The 19,212-nt window shown below is 42.7% G+C and overlaps 1 protein-coding gene across 1 annotated transcript in view; it reads left to right on the forward strand.

Moving 5' to 3' along the window:
- The first annotated feature begins 1,942 nt into the window (after nucleotides 1-1,942).
- Cers3 (ceramide synthase 3) overlaps nucleotides 1,943-19,212 on the forward strand; it is an 88,896-nt gene continuing 71,626 nt past the window's right edge. The window contains exon 1 of the mRNA XM_021633262.2: nucleotides 1,943-2,104. The gene's annotated coding sequence lies outside the window, so the exon portion shown is untranslated. The remainder of the gene's footprint in view (nucleotides 2,105-19,212) is intronic.

Here is a 19,212-nt window from a genome sequence, read left to right on the forward strand (position 1 = left end):
GTTTTATTATAGAAGGGACAAAAAAAAAAAAAAAGATGTGATTCTGTAATATTCTCTTGGATTGTTTAATTGAGGGAAAGGAGCCAGAATAGAATTTAGGAGAACTGTCTTCCTCCTGAAATCTCTGAAATGATGGTAAGACTGACTACTGGTGGGGCTAGGCACTGCACTCAGCCCCAGAGACAGAAGAGCTGGAAGGCCTGGCCCTCGAGGGCTCCTGGTACAATGGGAAACAGTAAAGCTGTGCCGTTGGTGTGCTAACACACGCCTAAGCACAGGTGGTAGGGGAGCCCCAGAGAACAGCCAGAGCACACAGCACAAAGGGCAGCCCAAATATCCAGGTCACGTCGGTTTCCTGAGAGCAAAGGGTTACTGGAGCAGGCTGGAGCAAAGGGTTTCCTGGGGCAGGCTGCTCTTGATTCTAGAGGGTAGAGGTCGTGGCTTATCAGCAAGAGAGAGGAGTAAGAAAGAAAAAGAAATACTTTAACAAGGCAAGTGAGCAAGGGAACAATGGGAAGTTGGACTAGATCTGGAAAGGAGCCAGGCAAGTCCAGAGCAGTCTCCTGAGAACAAGCGAGGGCCACCCAAACTAACCATCCGCTCTTCTAGTGACCTTCTGGAGTTCAGCCCTCCTATCTAAAGATGTTTGTTTGCTTTGGTTTTGTGAGATAGGGTCTTACTTTGTAGCCCAGTTTGGCCTAAAACTTAATATGTAGCTCAGGCCAGCCTTAAAGTTTGTTGATCCTCTTGCCCTTGATATGCTGGGGTTCAGGCATAAATCACACCCACTTCTAATAATGTGCCAACTTCATTAACTTTTTAATAGCAAACAGACTGCCAAAAAAGAAAAGTGTAGGAAGAATTGACTTAGCAAGTGTTGGATGAAAGGGTTTAATCAATCCTCTTTCTGTGAACTAAATCCAGTAGTAAAATTCAAGAAGCTTTGGAGTTTCTGTTTGAAACTGGCATCTGCTTTTCTCCACCTCTGGTCATTTTAAATATGTCTGTCATTTATCAGCTGACACAAAACAAAACAAAACAAAAACGAAAGGCTTTCATCAGTTGGGGGCAGCTGCGGTGCTCTTGGGATCCAGCTGAAAGGAAAGGCGGTGCTGTGGAGGCACCAAGGATGCCATGGTTGCTTTACCAGCACACATGAACCAACTTGTTGGAGCTTTCTTTAAATAACCCAAGCCCAGAGCAAGTTCACCTTCCACAAGAGAAAGTGGAGCTGCCCCCACAGTGCAGCACCTCAAATAAACCCTAACCGTGTGTGCATGCTCCTTTTTGAAACAGAAGCGCTTCAAGCGGAGAGTGGTCCTGCCCTAGCACCTAATATGCTCATCTCTGTGCTGATGGCTCTTTGAGGCTGAAGCAAGAGCAAGGTGAATTACATCTGACTGCTCTAAAAAGAAAACATCGCCAGGCTATTTCTGTATTTATTCATTTAGGTTGCTATTTTTTTTTTTTTCTTTAAATAGGCTTTGCCCCCATCACTGGGAAACAAGCACAGAAACCACACTCTGCGGTTTAAGCTCCTTCGTGGATGAGTCTTCTAAGTGGTAGTGTTAGTGATGACGGTTTAGTTAGCCAAAAACCCTGCCAGGATTTGCAGCTACTAGTGTACGATAGTTGTCAAACCAGCTCACAGCAGATCACAACCTGTTGACAGGGTTTCAAGTCTCCCTGTGGCCGGCTCTCTAAGCCCCTTACCTTTAAACTGTAAACAGCAAAACCATCTTGTTCTGAGGCAGGCTAATGCCTTTGTACACTAAGGCAGTGCCGATGAGGCAATGGATGCATTTGTAATTCAGTGTCTAACGAGACTCCAGTTTTTGCTTCTCCCAGTGGTGAAACAGGAAGCGACATCCCATCTGGAAGAACCTGAAGGTGCCATCCAGTAGCTTTGCCTCACGTGACTGACTGCCCTCAGTCAGAAATCTTGATTTGCAACTTTCGAGGGTGGGTCTCTACAAGAACTTCAGGGCTTACGTATAGATGAGGTGTGTTGCTCTCTAGCGAGAACAAAGCTGGCTGGAACGGGAAGCCTCTGTGGTGCTCCTCACCGTGAAGAGCATCTTGTGGCACCCGACGCTTTGGGAAGGTAGGTGTCAGCTCTGTGATGGAAACTGCCATAAAAAGTTCTCTTGACTCTGTGAGTGTGGCCGTGGGGTAGGGAGAGGAGAGAGAGAGAAAAACGAAACTGCTTGTTTTTGTCGTGGTGTTGTGGGGGAGATTCAGAACGCAGTTTGCAGCCTCCTGCCTAAAGGCTTTGACTTGAGCAGTGCTTAGCAGTTGTGAGGAAATGTGGAGTCCGGACTTCTGCTCCTGGCTTGCTCACCTTGCTGTTGGCTGTGCTGCAGCTGATCCATTAAAAGGTTGGCGAGAGTAGCTTGGGCACTGAACTCTGAACTCACGCACAGATGGGTTTTGGAGGTTAGGAAAACCTGACTCAAGATGACATGAGCGGTGTGGCTTCTGCTGGCTGGGTGGCCTGTCAAATCTATTTCAGACCGTGTCACAGTGTCTTCAGCTTAGAGCAGGCATAGTTTGCTCACCCTAGTGACAAACGCTTCTTAGTTAGTACTTTTATTAGGGATGTAATACTCCTTATCATGCCCCAAAGGAATTAGCTAATTTATTAAAGTGGCTAGCTACATGCAACAAAACAAAACTTTATTTTTTCTAATTCGAACAAAGCCTTAAAAAAGAAGTTCTTATAAAAATTTATTCCTGAAAAATCTTTACATAGCTCTAAGGAAAGAAACCTTTGGGACTGTTTGGGTGATGAATATTTGGTTTTCAGTGTCCCCATCTGTCTCTGTCTCTTCCTCTTTGTCTCTCTCTCTCTCTCTGTCTCTCTTGGTCTATCTGTCTTGCTGGGGAAGGAACCCAGGCTCTTATGTAAGCTGAGTAAACGATCTACCACTGAGCTACAGCCCCAGCTCTCAATGCGCTTTCTCTACCATGCCTGAGAGTCCAAACTTTTAGCTTTCTTACTTTGTATCCTTCTATAAGCCTTTTTAGTTTCTTACCTCAAGAGAGGAATTTCAATTCTAATTTTATCCATAGGATTGCTGGCCAAAAGAAAAATACTTTGAGATAATAGACATATATATGGATAATAACTGTATAAAAGATTTGTAAAATAACAACCAAATGGATTAACATGATATTGAAGATAATTCTTGATGATGTCTAAATTTATTATTGATAATTTACTAGTTCTAAGTCCTGGTCAGTTGTATTGACTATAATTTCTGTTGTTCAGTCCTTGCTGTACGGATATGTATTTTCTAATTTAATTCTTGGATATGGGGCTTCTAATCTGCACTTTTCACATAAGAAAGTTTCCTTTCTGGGCTGGAGAGATTGCTTAGCGGTTAAGAGCACGAGCTGCTTTCCCAGATGACCTGGGTTCAATTCCTAGCACCTACATGGCAGCTCACAACTCTTTGTAACTCTAGTTCCAGGGGATCCAAAATCCTCACACAGACATACATATAGGCAAAACACCAATGCACATAAAATAAATAACTAATTCTCTTTTAAAAATAAGAAAGAACGTTTAACTTCAGTGAGATCTAGACTGGCATAGCTCAGTGAGAAAGCAAAACCTTCTTGCCTCTTTATATCCTGAAATGCAGAGTTTGAACTTCTTTCATTTCCAGTTTCATTAACCTGCCAGTATCCCTAACATAGAATGAAATTTCTAAAGCCTGTGGTAACATTTAAACATTAATTTTTTTAAAAAAGCATGAAAAGTAAAAGTTTGCCTTTTGGTATTTTTATGGTACTTAATTTTGGTTGGCTCCTCTCTGCCATCTCTTTGCCCATCCTCCTCACTGTCCCTTTCTGCCCCATCCTCCTCACTGTCCCTTTCTGCCCCACCCTCCCCACTGTCCCTTTCTGACCCACCCTCCCCACTGTCCCTTTCTGACCCACCCTCCCCACTATCCCTTTCTGCCCTCAATAATTCTACCTTCCTCTTTCATATCACGTATGTTCTATTGTCCTTATTCCACCTTTTAGTCTTTTTCCTCTCCATGAACCCCTTTTAATTTTCTGGCCACTCTATCCACACCCACCCCCACATAAATACCCCATGTAAGTTAAAAATGAAGCTAGGCTGTACATCTGAGGGAACACCCAGTATTTGTCTTTCTGAGTCTAGGTCACCACACTTAATGTAATATTATCAGTTTTTATCCATGGTCTGCACATTTTTTTCTTTTTTAATGATATATTTTATTTCTAATTATGTGTGCATGTGTATACATCTGTATGGAGGTATGTGCAGGCACCTATGGAGGCCAGAGGGGGATGTTGACCTGCCTAGAGATGACCTTATACCTACCTTATAGGTAGTTATGATCCACCTGACATGGGTGCTGAAAAACTTGGCTCCTGTGCAAGAGAAGTATGTGTTCTTAACCATGGAGCCATCTTTCTAGCTCCTTCTGCAAATTTTTAATTTTATTTTTCTTTGCTGAATAAAATCCTGTTGTCTACAGTATTGCATTTTGACAATCCATTCATATATTGGTGGAATTTAGGTCAATTTCATTTGCCAGTTATTGTGGATAGAGCAGCAATGAACAAAGATGTTCAAGCATCTCTGAGGCTGGATATAGCATCCTTCGAGTATATGGGCTAGTATAGCTGGTCATATGGTTGTTCTAAATTTAGCTTTTTGAGAATCTTCTGCTCTGATTTCCATAGTGGCTGCACCAGTTTACTGTCCTGCCAACAGCCAATAAGTGTTTCTCTTTCCCACATACTCACCAGCAATTACTGTCATAGTTTTCCCACTGGTAACCATTTGAACTTGAGTGAGATGGAATCTCAAAATAATTTTAGTTTTAATTTCCCTTATGGATAAGGATTATGATTACTTTAAGAAGTAGTTATTGGACATCTGTACTTCTTTTAAGAACTGTATGCTCAGTTCTGTAGTTCATTTATCAATTGGCACATTTTTTACTTTTGCAGTTCCTTATATATTCTAGACACTAGCCCTGCCAGAAATGGAGCTTGCAAAGATTTTTCTCCCATTCTTTACACTGCCTGCTCATTCTACTAATAGTTTTCTTTGCTGTAAAGAAGCCCTTTCAATTCCATATAATCCCATTTGCTAATTATTGGAGATATTGCGGTCTTATAAGAAAACGTTCCAACTTGGTATCTTATAAAAAAGCTCAGACAACCACCTGTAGATTGTTATAGATTGGGATGAAGGTGTGGTGTGCTGGACAGAGCGTAGTCAAGAAAGATTTGAATGTGAGTCACTGTTTCCTGCTAAATGTGGCCTAGAAAGGCCAGTGAAATTCCTCCAGTCTTGATGTGCTCATCTGTAAGCGTATTATTTTCATGCCTCTCATGTCAGCCTGGGTGTTACGATGAAGAGAGATGTTAAGTGCCTTCCATGTGCCGCGGCAATTGTGGCCCTTGGTAAATAGCACTTATTTCTCCATTTTGTGATTATTTGTGAGTGTTCTCAGTGTGCTGTAGGCTCAGGAGCATCAGCAGCGACAGTGAGGACAAACCCTGCCCTCACCGAGCTGACAAGCTGCGTTTTGGTAGTATAGGGACTTTCTGAACATCACTTTGTGGTTACTGAAATCCTTCTTTGTGGAACTGATCCATCCATGAAACCGCCTCAAAGAAAGGTGGTGAGTAAGTGAATGCTGGATTCTAAAACATCCCCGAAGCATAGTAAAGCCCAGTGAAAAGCAGAGCTATAAGGTATTTCTTTCTAAAATCAGTTTGTTGTGTTCATCATTGCAAAATGACAGATCAGGAGAGAAAGATTTTTCTACACATACCTGACACACATTCAGATTTCTGACGCAAGTTTTCCCAGGCCCCAAAGCCATTGCAGGTACACCTCCCAGAAGCTGGCAAACACAGGGTGAGAGGATGTCTGCAGCTAGGCGTCCCAAGAATTCCCCAGCGTAGCTGAGAGAGGCAATGTGAAGGGATCAACATACACACACACACAAATACATATATACAAATATATATATGTATGTATGTATGCATAAATGTGTGTATGTGTGTGTGTGTGTGTGTGTGTGTGTGTGTGTGTGCATGTGTGTATGACTTTCACTGGCCTGGCTAGGCCACAGTTAGCAGGAAACAGTAACTCACATTCAGATCTTTCTTGTCCATATTCTGCTCAGCACAGCATGCCTTTACCCCAGTCCATAACAATCAATAGGTTGATGTTTGAGCTTTTTTATAAGAAACCAAGTTGGAATGTTTTGTTATAAGACCTCAAAATCTTCAATAATTGACACGTGTACATGTGTATGCATATACATACATGTGTGTGAGATGAGAGAGACTGTGGACAAGAGTGACTGAGGCATTCACAGACAAGAAGGGTGGATTCGAATTTGTTTGTGTGGATCAGTTGACATAAAGACTAGGGGTAGTTTTGGGGGAGCAAGTAAAGGAACTGAGTAGAGGAACCTGCTGTAACAGTCTGACCAAGTTTGCTTCATGTGGTAGAAGGAGAGAGATGACTCCTGCATTTGTTCTGTGATCCCCCCACTGGTGCACCAGAGTGTGTTTGAGAGCATGTAACACACAGGCACACACACACACACACACACACACACACACACACACACACTTCCTGAAATGGACTCACCAGGTATCTAAGGTTGACCTTGACCTCATTATATAGCCCAGGCTTGGTATTTATTGTAATCCTCCTGCTTCAGCTTGTTGTGATCTAGCAACTGGAAAAGGGAGGGAGGGAGGGAGGGAGGGAGGGAGGGAGGGAGATACCACTACCACCAAGTTTTTAAACCAAAATCCTCAAATTCCTCTGCTAATGTTGGGATATACAAACACAGCTTGTGTGTATGTATACAAACAGAAAATAAACCCCACAGACATGTACATTTCTCATTGATGGAAATAATACAAAAATCACAGGCAGGGCTGCTTAGGTTCTTTGAAAAGATAAGTTATTATACTAAAGGACTTGAAACAATTATGTACTATATCCATATTCTAAAATGAAGTACTTTATAAAGAAAAATTCTGTGATAAACCAGTTATTTCTCCGCAGGGTCCTTGTCTGCTGGAACAAGGCTCATTTGTCTTACTTTGATTCCTTTGTCAGGCTTATTTTATAAATACTTGTCAATAAATACTTGTTGATTAGATTGAGCCTGACATGGGATGGCGGTACACTAATCATTTCAAGATTCAAGAAAAAAATTCTCAGAGCACTTTTTTTTACTCCAATAATGATTACTTGAGTTTGATATCTAAATTGGCTTCAATTTCTTCTCTTCAAAGTTTGTTTTCTTGTTTGACCTGGGAATAAACCTATAAAAACATAAAATGTGCTGATGCAAAGAAAACTTCAATTATGCTCATCTGTGATGTTAAGCACACTACAGGATCCTTGCCATGGTCTACTTGGGGTCAAAGTTACAGGGTCTCCTAATGAGCTCCTCCTGTTCCATTAACGACAACTGGCCTTACCTGGACAGTTTCCAGGAACAATCTGCTTCCAGTGGCGTTCTAGTCTGTGAACTGTATGAGAGCAAAACACTGTAGCTCCCCAAAATGATGGCTGAAACATAACAGGCAAATGTTAGTTTCATAGGATACACTATTGCAGTCACTTTTAAACATTTTTAACCATTACTAATAGTAAGAAATACTTTTCCTGTGAGTGGTACTTTAGTTACTATCAAACGCACTGCTCTTAAACCATACACACACAAACAAACACACACACGTTTCTGAAATAATGTCATAAAGAGACACTTGATGCACACTGATCTTAACTTTTGCCTTCCTTTGTACTTTATAAAGTTGCTTTATAAACCATGGAAATGGTTCTTAACACTAGATGTGAACAAGAAATCACCCGAGGACTTTTAAGGGAGGGTGCAGTGTGCCAGTAGAATGGACTGGAGATTATAGGGACATATGCGGTTCTTGGTGCTTGTGATCAATGATCTTTTTTTAAAGAATTATTTATTAATTACACTTTATTCATTTTGTATCCCCCCTGTAGTTCTCTTCCTCCTCCCATCCCAATCCCTCCCTTCCTCCACCCTCTGCATGCATGCCCCTCCCCCAAGTTCACTGATAGGGCAGGTCTTCTTTTCCTTCCTTCTGATCCTAGTCAATTAGGTCTCATCAGGAGTGGCTGCATTGTCTTCTTCTGTGGCCTGGTAATGCTGCTTCCCCTCAGGGGGAGGTAATTAAAGAGCAGGCCAATCAGTTCATGTCAGAGACAGTCCCGTTCCTATTACAATGGAACCCACTTGGATACTGAACTGTCATGGGCTACATCTGTGCAGGGGTCTTAGGTTATCTCCATGCATAGTACTTGATTGGAGTATCAGTCTCAGGAAAGACCCCTGTGGTGATCGATGATCTTAGTACCACAGGAAAGTGGGAACCGTTTGAATATCCATGTGGAAAGAAAGATTGTTGCCCTAAAATGTATACAGATTTATCTATTGGTCTAGATGTAGCAGGCAAAACAGAATAACCTCTAGACCTACGTGGATCTGACGATGAGGCTGGAGCAATAAAGATGTTTCTTACATGTGAAAAAAAAGCACAAAGTTGATTTTAAAAAAATCACTGTAGAAAAAAGCATGGGACTGGCAAGATGACTGAGTGATAGAAACACTGTCTGAACAGTCCTAATGACCTGAGTTTGGAACCCATGGTAGAAGAAGAGAATCATTCCTGTGCATTGTCCTCTGACCTCTTCAAACGTGCACATCATACATACACATACTACTGCTAATAATAAATAGATAAAAATACAAAGCATCTTACTGATAATTTTTATGTCCATTGCACACTGAAATGATAATATTTTTGATGTATTGGGTTATATAAAATGTTAAAATAAATTTCAGTTTATTTTTACTCTTAAAAGATAGGAAAACCACTTGTGACCTCCATTTCATCTTTTACTGAACAGCTTTGTTTTCAGTGACAAAAGTAGAGTATGTCTATGACCTTGGCATGAGCAATGGTTTCTTTAAATGAGATACAAAAGTATGTGATGAAGAAAACCTATAGATTGGACTCTATTAGAATGCAGACGTTCAGTCTCCTGAAGCGTACCACTGAGAGGAAAAGCCAAACTGCACAGGGCAAGGAGATGTGTGCCTTCTATACAACTTACAGACCTGTGTCCAAGACATGCCAACAAATGAAGACATTCTGGCCATTTTCAGTCAGCACACAAACTACTAGACAGCACTGTGACAGCTTCATTCCTACTTGGCACATTTTGTCTAGCTCTAGCTAGACAAGTGCTTCAGAGAAAGACAGCCACGTGGCCACGAACCTGAAGCATTCTCAGCATTTTTAGCTGTCAGGTACTGGAAATGAAAGCCGCCGTGCAGCACCTGTGCACACCACCAGAAAGGCCTTTGTCCAAAAGTCCCAGAGCACTGGCAGACCTCCAAGACACTCTAGTGGCAGGGTAGTGCACACTTCTGGATAATTTTTTGTTTAGACAAACCTATTGAACCTGAATATGTGAATGATTTATGCCCTGGCATTTCTGCTATGAGGCATTTGTCCTATAGTCATGTGTCCATACGCACACCTAAGGAAATAGCCAAGAATATTTCTAGATATTGGTATTATTGTTATAGCCCCAAACTCAGAAGAGCCCAGATTTGTGGCAACAATAGTGTGGGAAGACAGTTTACAATAAGGTCACATAGTGAAATATGAAACACCAGTGAACATGGGCTAACTGTGTTGCGTATGATAATGAGGATACGTGTCAGTCCTCACAGGTGAATGAAGGAATCCAAACGCCAAGGATAGGGATTCAGAGTGATTCTATTGTTAGCAAGTTCAACAAAAGCAGCACTCGCCGATGGGTGCTGTAGGACAGGCACACAGAGAAAGCTACAGACCGTTGGCAATGCCACCATCTCTGATTGTTCCACACAGTTCCAGACCTGATCCTGGGACTACACAGTCTGAAACACTGATCTGATTGGTCTAGATTAGGGAATAGCATCCTCTAAAATGTCTGCCAGCATTTCACATGTAGAGCCAAGGCTGAGAACCAGTCTGTGAAAGTCCTCTACTATGAAAAAGGCCCCACTGTTATATGTGTGCAGGACCCTGTTACTCAAGCCACCCCAACTTTGAGGGATGGTCCACAGTGAGAAATTCCAGCAATGTAAGGCTCTCAGTGCTAAATGCCTGTAAAACTGTTCAGGTACTGAATCAGTAGCGTGGCAGCTAAGGAAAGTTTGTCCTGTTTGGCCTCTCACTCAGATGACTATTGCCAGGTCTAACTTTTCAAATAAACCTGCAATTCTGGGTTTCTATGAAAATCCTCAAGTTTTAAATGTTGGCTCACATCAAGTTCTGTAAGTTTGGAACTCTGGCTTAAAATTTGAAAACAAGAAGGCAACTGATAGCTATCTTTATAAAACATAACAATTACACTTATCTTTTTCTGCTTCTCTGAGGTGCAGTTTTAAACAGTACCTCTAAAATATGCACACATACATATGTAAACACACTCACTGCTAAAGTAGAACATTATTACATGCCCTCAAGGTAAATATAATCATTTGTATTTCACCTCTGTTGTGTCTATTTGGATGTAATCTTGGGACGTTATATCTGTGGCTCCAAAGTGGATTATATTAGCATTACTTTTCACATCCTGGAGAGGAGAGATATCTGGGCCAGGCAACTACCCTGTAACTGTCTGTGAGGTTCAATACATTCGTGGTCTTCCCCAAAGGGGAGATGTTGGGTAGATGTTTGACTATGATGGCCCCACAACTAATGACAATACTCCATTAGAACATCATGGATTCCTGGCAGGAAGGCCTTTCTGTACTCAGCAGGCTTCTGATTTTCAGTTTTTAACCTGTCAAGAAGATCCATTCAAACCACTTTCTTATAAAATCATAAAAAGTGGTAATAAAAACTGATCTTTTGAGCTGGGTGTGATGATGCATGCCTGTAATCCCAGTACTCCTAAACTGTGGGAGGATTGTGAGTTCCTGGCTAGTCTAGGTTACCTAGTAAGATGCTGTCACAAAAGCAGAACACCCACAAAGACAAGAAACCAAACAAGCAAATGAAAGCCAAAACAAACAAACAAACTTCTGTGCAGTATAAAGCTATGCAAATCAGTTTTGAAAGGCAAAATTAGGTAATACACAAAGAGGTCATATTTTGACCCTTAGTGCTTAACTTTGACATTTGACTCAGCTTTCTAAATTTGGATCTGTGCCCTGAGCAAGTCCCTTCTGCTCTCTGGGCTTCACTTTCTTCTTCAAGTCGGAAGAATAATTATTCCTGTAGAGTGCAGTGCATGGACACTGTGGGGAACCGGTATATGCAGCATGCTGTGCGCTCTTTGTCATTTAACGACCATCCGGTAGTCTGTAGAAAGGTGGTTTGTTATGATTGCAGATTCCCAGCTGTAAAACTTGTTTGGATAATCTTGGGCAGTTGAATCACGTCCCACACTTTCTCCTCTGCCTTCTATCCCAGGTTTACACGGGCTTAACCTGCCCTTTCACAGTCCAAGGATAACCATCCCCTGACAGGGCAGCAAAGTACTCAGGCACAAGGGGCACTGCCCACAGAACCTGCTGTTTCTCTGCCTGTTTTCCAGTGGAAATGAGAGGAAATGGTGAGGAGATAGATGCTGCTGAGAAGACCTAGGAGGCAGCCATAAGCCCCAAAGTGATTACAGATTTTCTGTGACCTGGAAGGAGCTTTTTCTGGGAAGTGATGGTTTAGCAGGATTATCAGAAAGTCTGAGGATTTGGAGCACAGCCTGAACAGATCTTTTATGTCCAGACTTCCTGAGACTTCCAGAGTTGCTGAACAATTTGGGGGCCCTCTAAGCAGGCACAGCACAAGTTCTATAGAGAGCTCAGGCCTACAGTGCCAGGGTCAGCTTAAAGCCCAGCACCATGCTTCTTTCCAGCTACTGTTTCTTGATGGTACCCACTGTGTATGTATGTACACTCCCTTACGCCTCTCTTCCCTCGGAGTATGACGTGATGTGACTTTGAGGAAGGGGACCAGACCTAGAAAGATTTCACACAGGCCCCTTCTCTGCAAAGCTCACAGTAGTCATTTGTAGCTGTGCTTCTGACAACTTCATATTCTGAAAGAAAAAATATTCAAGGCTACTCAATAAGCTTTATTCCTTTTTAATGGCGTGTGTGTGTGTGTGTGTGTGTGTGCGCGCGCGCGCGCGTGCTCTCGCAAGCGAGTGTGCGGGTGCCCACCAAGGCCAGAAAGGGCCATTGGGTCCCTTGGGTGCTGGGCAAGGAACTGAGTTTCTCTATGAGAGCAAGTGCTCCTAAACACTGAGCCAAATATCAGGCCTCAAGAATTTGTCTAAAGAAGCACTTTTGTTTTAGTTTATTCTTTTGAATGCTGGGGATGAAACTGAGGTCTTTGCACAAGCTAAGCATATGTACTATCTGTGAACTATATAACCCCAGTCCAGAAAAAAAATAAATTTTGACAAGAAAACATAGCGACATCTAGACTCTAAATCAGTATTGATGCAGGGGTAATGAGAACATCACACTGGGGAAGGGGCCTCCGTAAAGTGTGAGATGTGCTGAGCTGGGACCTCTCTCTGTTAGCCCAGCTCTGTTTCCCATTCATACCAGCTGTTTTCTTTAGGGGGCAGATAACCCCAGGAAGACAGAATATAATTATATTAATTCATGTGGATGAAATTGAAGGACTCCCTTTTAAAAATACACGTATATGTGCAAATTCTAACAGCCTGGGGAAACATTTGTTTCTGAGTAATAGGTTGCTTTCAAGCAGAATGTCCAGGTTGTCTCCCCAGCACTTTGTAAGCAGTCTCTCTAAATTTGAAGTAGTCGATTTGACCTTGTCCAGCTGTATTGAGCAACAGAACACATCATCTATGTTCTGTGCCTTTTAGATCAACCTAACATACATATTCTGTCCTTCTGCCCACACCTTCTTCACACCTTCTTAAAAACGGAGCATTAAACTTTTCTCTTCCTTAAGTGGATTCTTGCATTAAAACTTTCCCACCTTGAGGTCTTATTTTCACTTGACAAATACATCCCAGTGGCTGAGGCCACAGATGGAGGCAGTAGCTGCCAGACCAAGAAGAGAAGTAAATGGCAGATCTTTGTTAAATGAGAGAAACCGCAAAAGCCAAGCCCTTCAGCCCAGCAACACCAGAGATTAGGGTCAGAAGAAACCCGTGATTTTCATTTTCTAGCCTTTCTAATGATTTGGCAGACCAAGAAGAAAGCAATTGAGTATGTCTGCACCCCTTTTCTTTTTCTTGCCTTCCCTCTTGGTCACCACATCACCCTTAACCAGGGATAACTAGAATCTGCCATCTTGTTCCTTTTCAGCAGGGCCCTTCACAATGGCTGTATAGCAGGAAACCCTACCTTAAAGTATTGCATAAACCCATATTTTAAAATACTAAAACTTCAGAGTTACTTCATCAGAGCACCTTAGTAATCCAGTCCCTAAAGGTGACTCAATTTCCTGTGTATCTGGGTCTGACACAAGATGTTTCTACTTCCTTTTTGATGGAGGTATGATCCACATTCTCCCCCTGGGCCCTTTTCTCTTTTATAAAATGATGCATTTGGTGACACTGCTCAAGAAAATTTCCTTGATATAAAAAGTCTTCTTCACTCACAGCATGCGACCATCAAGTCATTCAAAAAGTAGTCACCCAGAAATACCTGCTATAGTTGACCTAAACATGGATCTGGTTCCTTTCTCAGACCAGAGATGATGGCTGGCCTTCGTACATTGGGAAGACACAGTACCACTGTTGAGTGACCATAGTTCTAATATGTACAGTGAATTGGGCACATATTACATGCAGTCAGATGCTGCTACCCAGTTAGATCCCCGAGAATGCTTACACAGCAGGCATTACAGTAAATCATTTAGACAGGTGGCCCTATTTAATCCCAACCCATATCTTACAAAATAGATACTACTGTACCTTACAGATGAATATTTCACAATTTAGGAACTGTCACTTGTGCTAGGTTGTAAAGCTAGGAAGAGGTAAAGATGGAGAGATGGCAGTCACAACCCTGTCCTTACAGTCTATTCAAGGGTGCTGGGGTAGAGAGTGCACTGATTTTAAGGTCTGAAACTGCCTTACACTGAGATGTGCAGTCTGCCCAGGACTTGATCCCAGAGTTTTTGTTTAACACAGCTGGTATCCATTATGTAGGCTTCCCTTACTGTAAGAAGAATGTAAAATCAGCTATTCATTCCCAGCCTGAGAGATATGGAGAATATGATAGGGGTTGGGGGGTTCTCTTTGAGAATCTCGATAAACATAGTGTCTAATCTTAGTATTTAACTAAACTTATGACTGATTCTTTCCCACACCCAGTAGGTTAGAACAGTTCGTTGCCATTACAGGTAACATTCATCCAGCACTTTAGTGTGTCCAGGTCTGTCCTGCAATAGGTCTTTGTAGCAGTAGGATTAGCCCTGTTTAGCGGGTGAGCAAATGAGAGTTCAGAGAGATGGGACTGCCCAAGTTGACTCAGTTATTCCGTGGCAGGCCTGGACCTCAAGCTGTATTTGCCCTGGAGCAGGGGGGAGTTTATATTTATATTCTAAATCTCTTCAATTTGTGGGCTCTATGAAAGAAAGACAGTTGTTTGAGGCTGTGTCAAACACACTTTCATTTTTGTTGGCTTATTTTCTACCTTCATTTATCCCAACAATTACCAACTTGCCTTTCATATGGTGGCCTGAGTCCCTTCTTACCCAACAGAGAAGGGAGGCACCCTTGAGTGTTACATATGGATCTCTGAGGACAAGACACCAAGTAGATGTGGAGTCTCTCAGGTTAGAAAGCTGAAGCAGAGCCAGGTGACTCACCTTTGGTCCTTTGTGAGTCACAGGCAGCCGCCGCTGCGTAGCTCCCCATGCATTTGTCCGACCCACTCTCTTGTGCCATAATGACCTGTGAAACAGATCTGACTCATTCAGCAAGGGAGGACCTGCTGGAGAGAGGCACAATGTGGGAAAGAAAATGCCGGCTTGATGCTTCTCTGCAGCCTGACACCATTGTCTAGTTGCCCAGGTACTAATTTACATCTGAGTCTCCCAGAATTAACAGAAGAGAAGACAAGAAAGGGAGGTTAATGAAGTTCTGCCTTCAAAAACAGAATTGGCAGCCCCAAGGACTTGCTTATCTTTTCTTTGAGCTGTAAGATTTACATCCATATAAGACTTCTCTGTTCTGGAACTTGGCTTTGCCCCCATATGGTTGCATCATGCCGGTTTTCCTGCAGATTTCTACTCCTGTTACCAGTCTAAGGCTCACTTACCTCCCTCGGTTCTGCATGGGCAGTGCCAGTCTCTGGCCAGTTAATGATGGGGCAGGGATGAACCAGCATATTCAAGAAGGCAGGAGGAAAGCTCTCAGGAAAACTGCCCTTGGGAACTTCAAGTCCTGTCTTGTTCTGACTTCAATCATCAGAACAAGGCAGATCCTGGAAGACAGCTAGGTCAGTAAGAAAGCACACTTTATACTTTCTCTAAAATTGTTAGAACACGAGTTTCCAATAGTTACTAACTCTATGTGTGTAAAAAGGGGTGTGATACATTTTTATGTAGGTAACTGACATGGCTTATTCAAGTCACGCGTTGGTGTTTATATATGAAACATTTACTTTAAAAGTTAGCATCTTATGAAAATGTTAATACAGAATGGATCAATCTAGTAGCACCCATTAGTTAAGGAACTGAATGTGTAGGAAAATACTAGCTGCTGGAGTTTTCTCAGATGAAGCAATAAAACAAGGTTGTTTGACCTGCAGTTTTAAATAAACCAATTATAAATAATCATAATAAAGTCAACAGTAACAAAATTTACACATTTAAATCAGCCAGAATTATAGGATGCCCACTTTCTAGATGGGGAAACGGAGATCAGTTAGTTGTCCAGAGGCTCATGGCTGGTGTACTGTCAAAACCAAGCAGTGGTCCCCACAGCTCTAAATCCCCAAGACTCACCACTCTGTTATTCTACTCACCGTGATATGTGCTAGCCATTTGCTTGCTTGGTGCCAAGTTCTAGGTACCACTGTGGACCACTGCTCTTGTGGGTCGTGGAATGAAGGAAGGCAATTAGACTCAAAATCAAATAAGTGTACAAACAGGCAGTTATACATTTGACGTGGGTTGTGGGTTGGAGGACACAGAGAGTAATTGTAGAATCTCACAGGGGTTCTTCCTTTATCTAGCTTTGGGGCAGTGGAGCAGCAGAGTCCTAGAAAGTTTGGATGGATGCCTTCCAGAAACATAAGAGAGATGTGATAGACCAGATGAGTGGAAGAAAGCCATGTGGGAAGAGCATGCTAGGCAGAAGGAATGCATGTGTTCTGAAGTGACAAAGTCCTGTCTTTATACAGAATGAGAGAACAGATCACTCACTGTCACAGGTCCCAGACTGAGCACAGGGCAGGCACAGCGTGACTGGAGAAGTAGGCAAAGCTCTCATCATCCAGGAAAATCCCGTAAGCATCCTAGCTCCAGGAGACTTTGCAGGGAGAAGCAGGGCTCCAGGTAGGAGAGCGCCATTGTGGGCGGTAGGACTCTAGTGGAACCTTCCCGGGTAGAGTTTTTCTGCATACAAGAACCTTGGCATAGAACCTTCTGCACAGAGCCTTTCTAAGACATCCATGTAATTGCCAGGCATTATATGAGGCCTTTTGACACAACTTAGAGAGCTCAGAGAATCACTCTGTCTTGGAAAAGAACTCGACCCCATACAGATTCCAGCTATCTAACTGACATTTCAGTGGGTTATGAGTTTTACTAGAAAAATATCATATGATTAGTGATGATTGATACAACATCCCTTACAGAAAGTGATAGCTAGCTCATGGGACATTGAGTTTTGGAATTTATGGGAACAGCCCCAAGTCATCACCTGACCCTTAAACCTAGGGAAGAAAACGTCAGTCTTTTTGCTTGTCTGAGAGACCATAGTCCTCTGTTGTCTAACATTAAAGACAGATAGATGGATGCCTATCTGGGCTGGACTCACTAGGGATTGGCATGTGGGCAGAACTCTACCATACGATCTGTGGAAATGCCAGGTGGGAGAAGCAGTCACACTCCCCGGGAGAGAGGTAGGCCTGGAATAGCCTGGCTGCCAGAGAACTTCGAGAATTTCACTGCTCTAGAACCTAGAAGCACCCTGTCCCCAGATGTACCTCTGCTGCCCTGGGCCAGCTGGCAGTGGGGACCTAGATCATGGGATTAGATTTGTTTTTTTCAATCAGGCAGAGGATGTTTGAAGTGGAGAGGCCTTGAAGTTGTAACTGGCAGAAGCTCCATACAAGAAGTCCCACAGGCAGGGCAGGTCCTTAGACAGTCCTCCCTAGGCAGAAGGCTAGTGGAAACCTAGCTTCCCAGTTGATTTGTTATGAAAGAAGCCCTCTGGTTTGTTTTTATTGAGCTATATATTTTAGATGTATATTCCAGATACACGTTCTTGGATAGAAAATATTTCAAATATTTTATCCTGGTGTATAGCTTACGTTTTTATTCTCTCACTGGTATGTCTTGATGAGTAGGTATCTCCAGTTTTCTAATTTCCTTGAGAGGACTACAAAGAATAGTTAATGCTTATGACTCCCTTATAGTCTTCTCTATACAATCATTAGAGTTACGGCCTAAGATGCAGCATAAAGACTTAGTTCCATGCCTTGGGTAAGGTGGTTGCGCATTCTGTTGTATAGAAGAGCCTAGCTATGACTGGAGCAGGACTGAAGATCCAGTTGGCCCAAGATTGCTCTTGTCCCGCCCTGCCCATCTTCAGCTAAGAGAAGGAGAGAGCAAACCAGGACACGCAGCCTCGTCTATTGGGAGACAACTTAAATTAGCTCCATTCTCGTGTTACGAACATGATTATACGCAGCTGCACCAACACAGGGAGGCTGAAGAATGAAGCCTCACCTACAGGGTAGCCACGTGCCCAGGGAACCCAGTAATGGGAGTTGTGGATTAGAAGATGAAATGAGTGAATACTTAGGGGCATTTGGATCCTATCAGGACATCCTTCAGTTATAACTACGCTTTTGTCATATATATTCTGCAAGTTCGTTTTTTTTTAAATCTCCAATGCTATATTGAAATTCCTTGAGGCTTTAAATGAGAATAATTTCAAATGTGTTCTGAGAAAATTGCTTTAAATCACTTTGGGTATTTTGTGTGTGTGTGAAAGTTACTTGCTTCTCTATAGGATGTATGGGAGGTCCCCCTCCTCCTCCTGTTTTTTATTTTTTCCTTAGTTTTCCAATAGCTATAAGCTCAAGTGGTTACAGTTGTGGGGTTTTGGTGTGTGTGCGTGCGTGTGTGTGTGTTGTGTATAGTGTATGTGTATAGTGTATGCATGTGTGGCGTGGTGTGTACTGTGTGGTGTGTGTGGAGTGTGTATATGAATGTGTGGTTTGTGAGTGTAGTGCGCGTATGGTATGGGCGTGTATAGTGTGTACGTATGCCTGTGCGTGTGCATGTGTGCACATGTCCACACAAGCACATTAACAGTCCCAATCGGTACATTTCTTTTAGGGTTAGGTGTTTGTGGCGTGCGTGGTCTTGCCTGTTTACTCACGGCAGCCATGACTTTTGGTGCCTGAGAGAATGGGCAGCAGCTGTGTCTCGGGACTGTCGGCAGGAAGTAAAGAGCTGCTGACGGATTCCTTTGACTTTATCTTGAAGGCATAACCAGTTCCTTGGGACTGAGTGTGTAGAGTTAGCTCCAGAGAAAACACAGATCAGTAATGTAGACAGACATGTTCACCTGACCCTAGACCCAAATTGTAAGGATTGTTCTGCAGTTAATAAAACTGAAGATGCTTGTAGATAAGTAACTTAAATATCATTTGGACCATATTATCACTGCTACTGTTCAAAAAATGTGTTCTAGCTTCAACCAGTAGCTCATACTTTCTGAGTGTCTGCCACAAGGGCAGCTCTGCAGAGACCATAGGCAGGTCATTGCTGGTCAGCTGGCCTTCTAGCTGCCCAGCTAGGACCTCGCTGGTTGCGCAGGCAAAGAGGAACTTAGAGTGACCAAGTAGGAAGTAATGCACCTGTCTGGGAGAGTCACAGACAGACATGCTCAAGAGCTGTCTATTGGGTTTATTCATTTGGCTT

Source organism: Meriones unguiculatus, chromosome 14 (assembly GCF_030254825.1).
Source record: "Meriones unguiculatus strain TT.TT164.6M chromosome 14, Bangor_MerUng_6.1, whole genome shotgun sequence".
NCBI lineage: Eukaryota > Metazoa > Chordata > Mammalia > Rodentia > Muridae > Meriones > Meriones unguiculatus.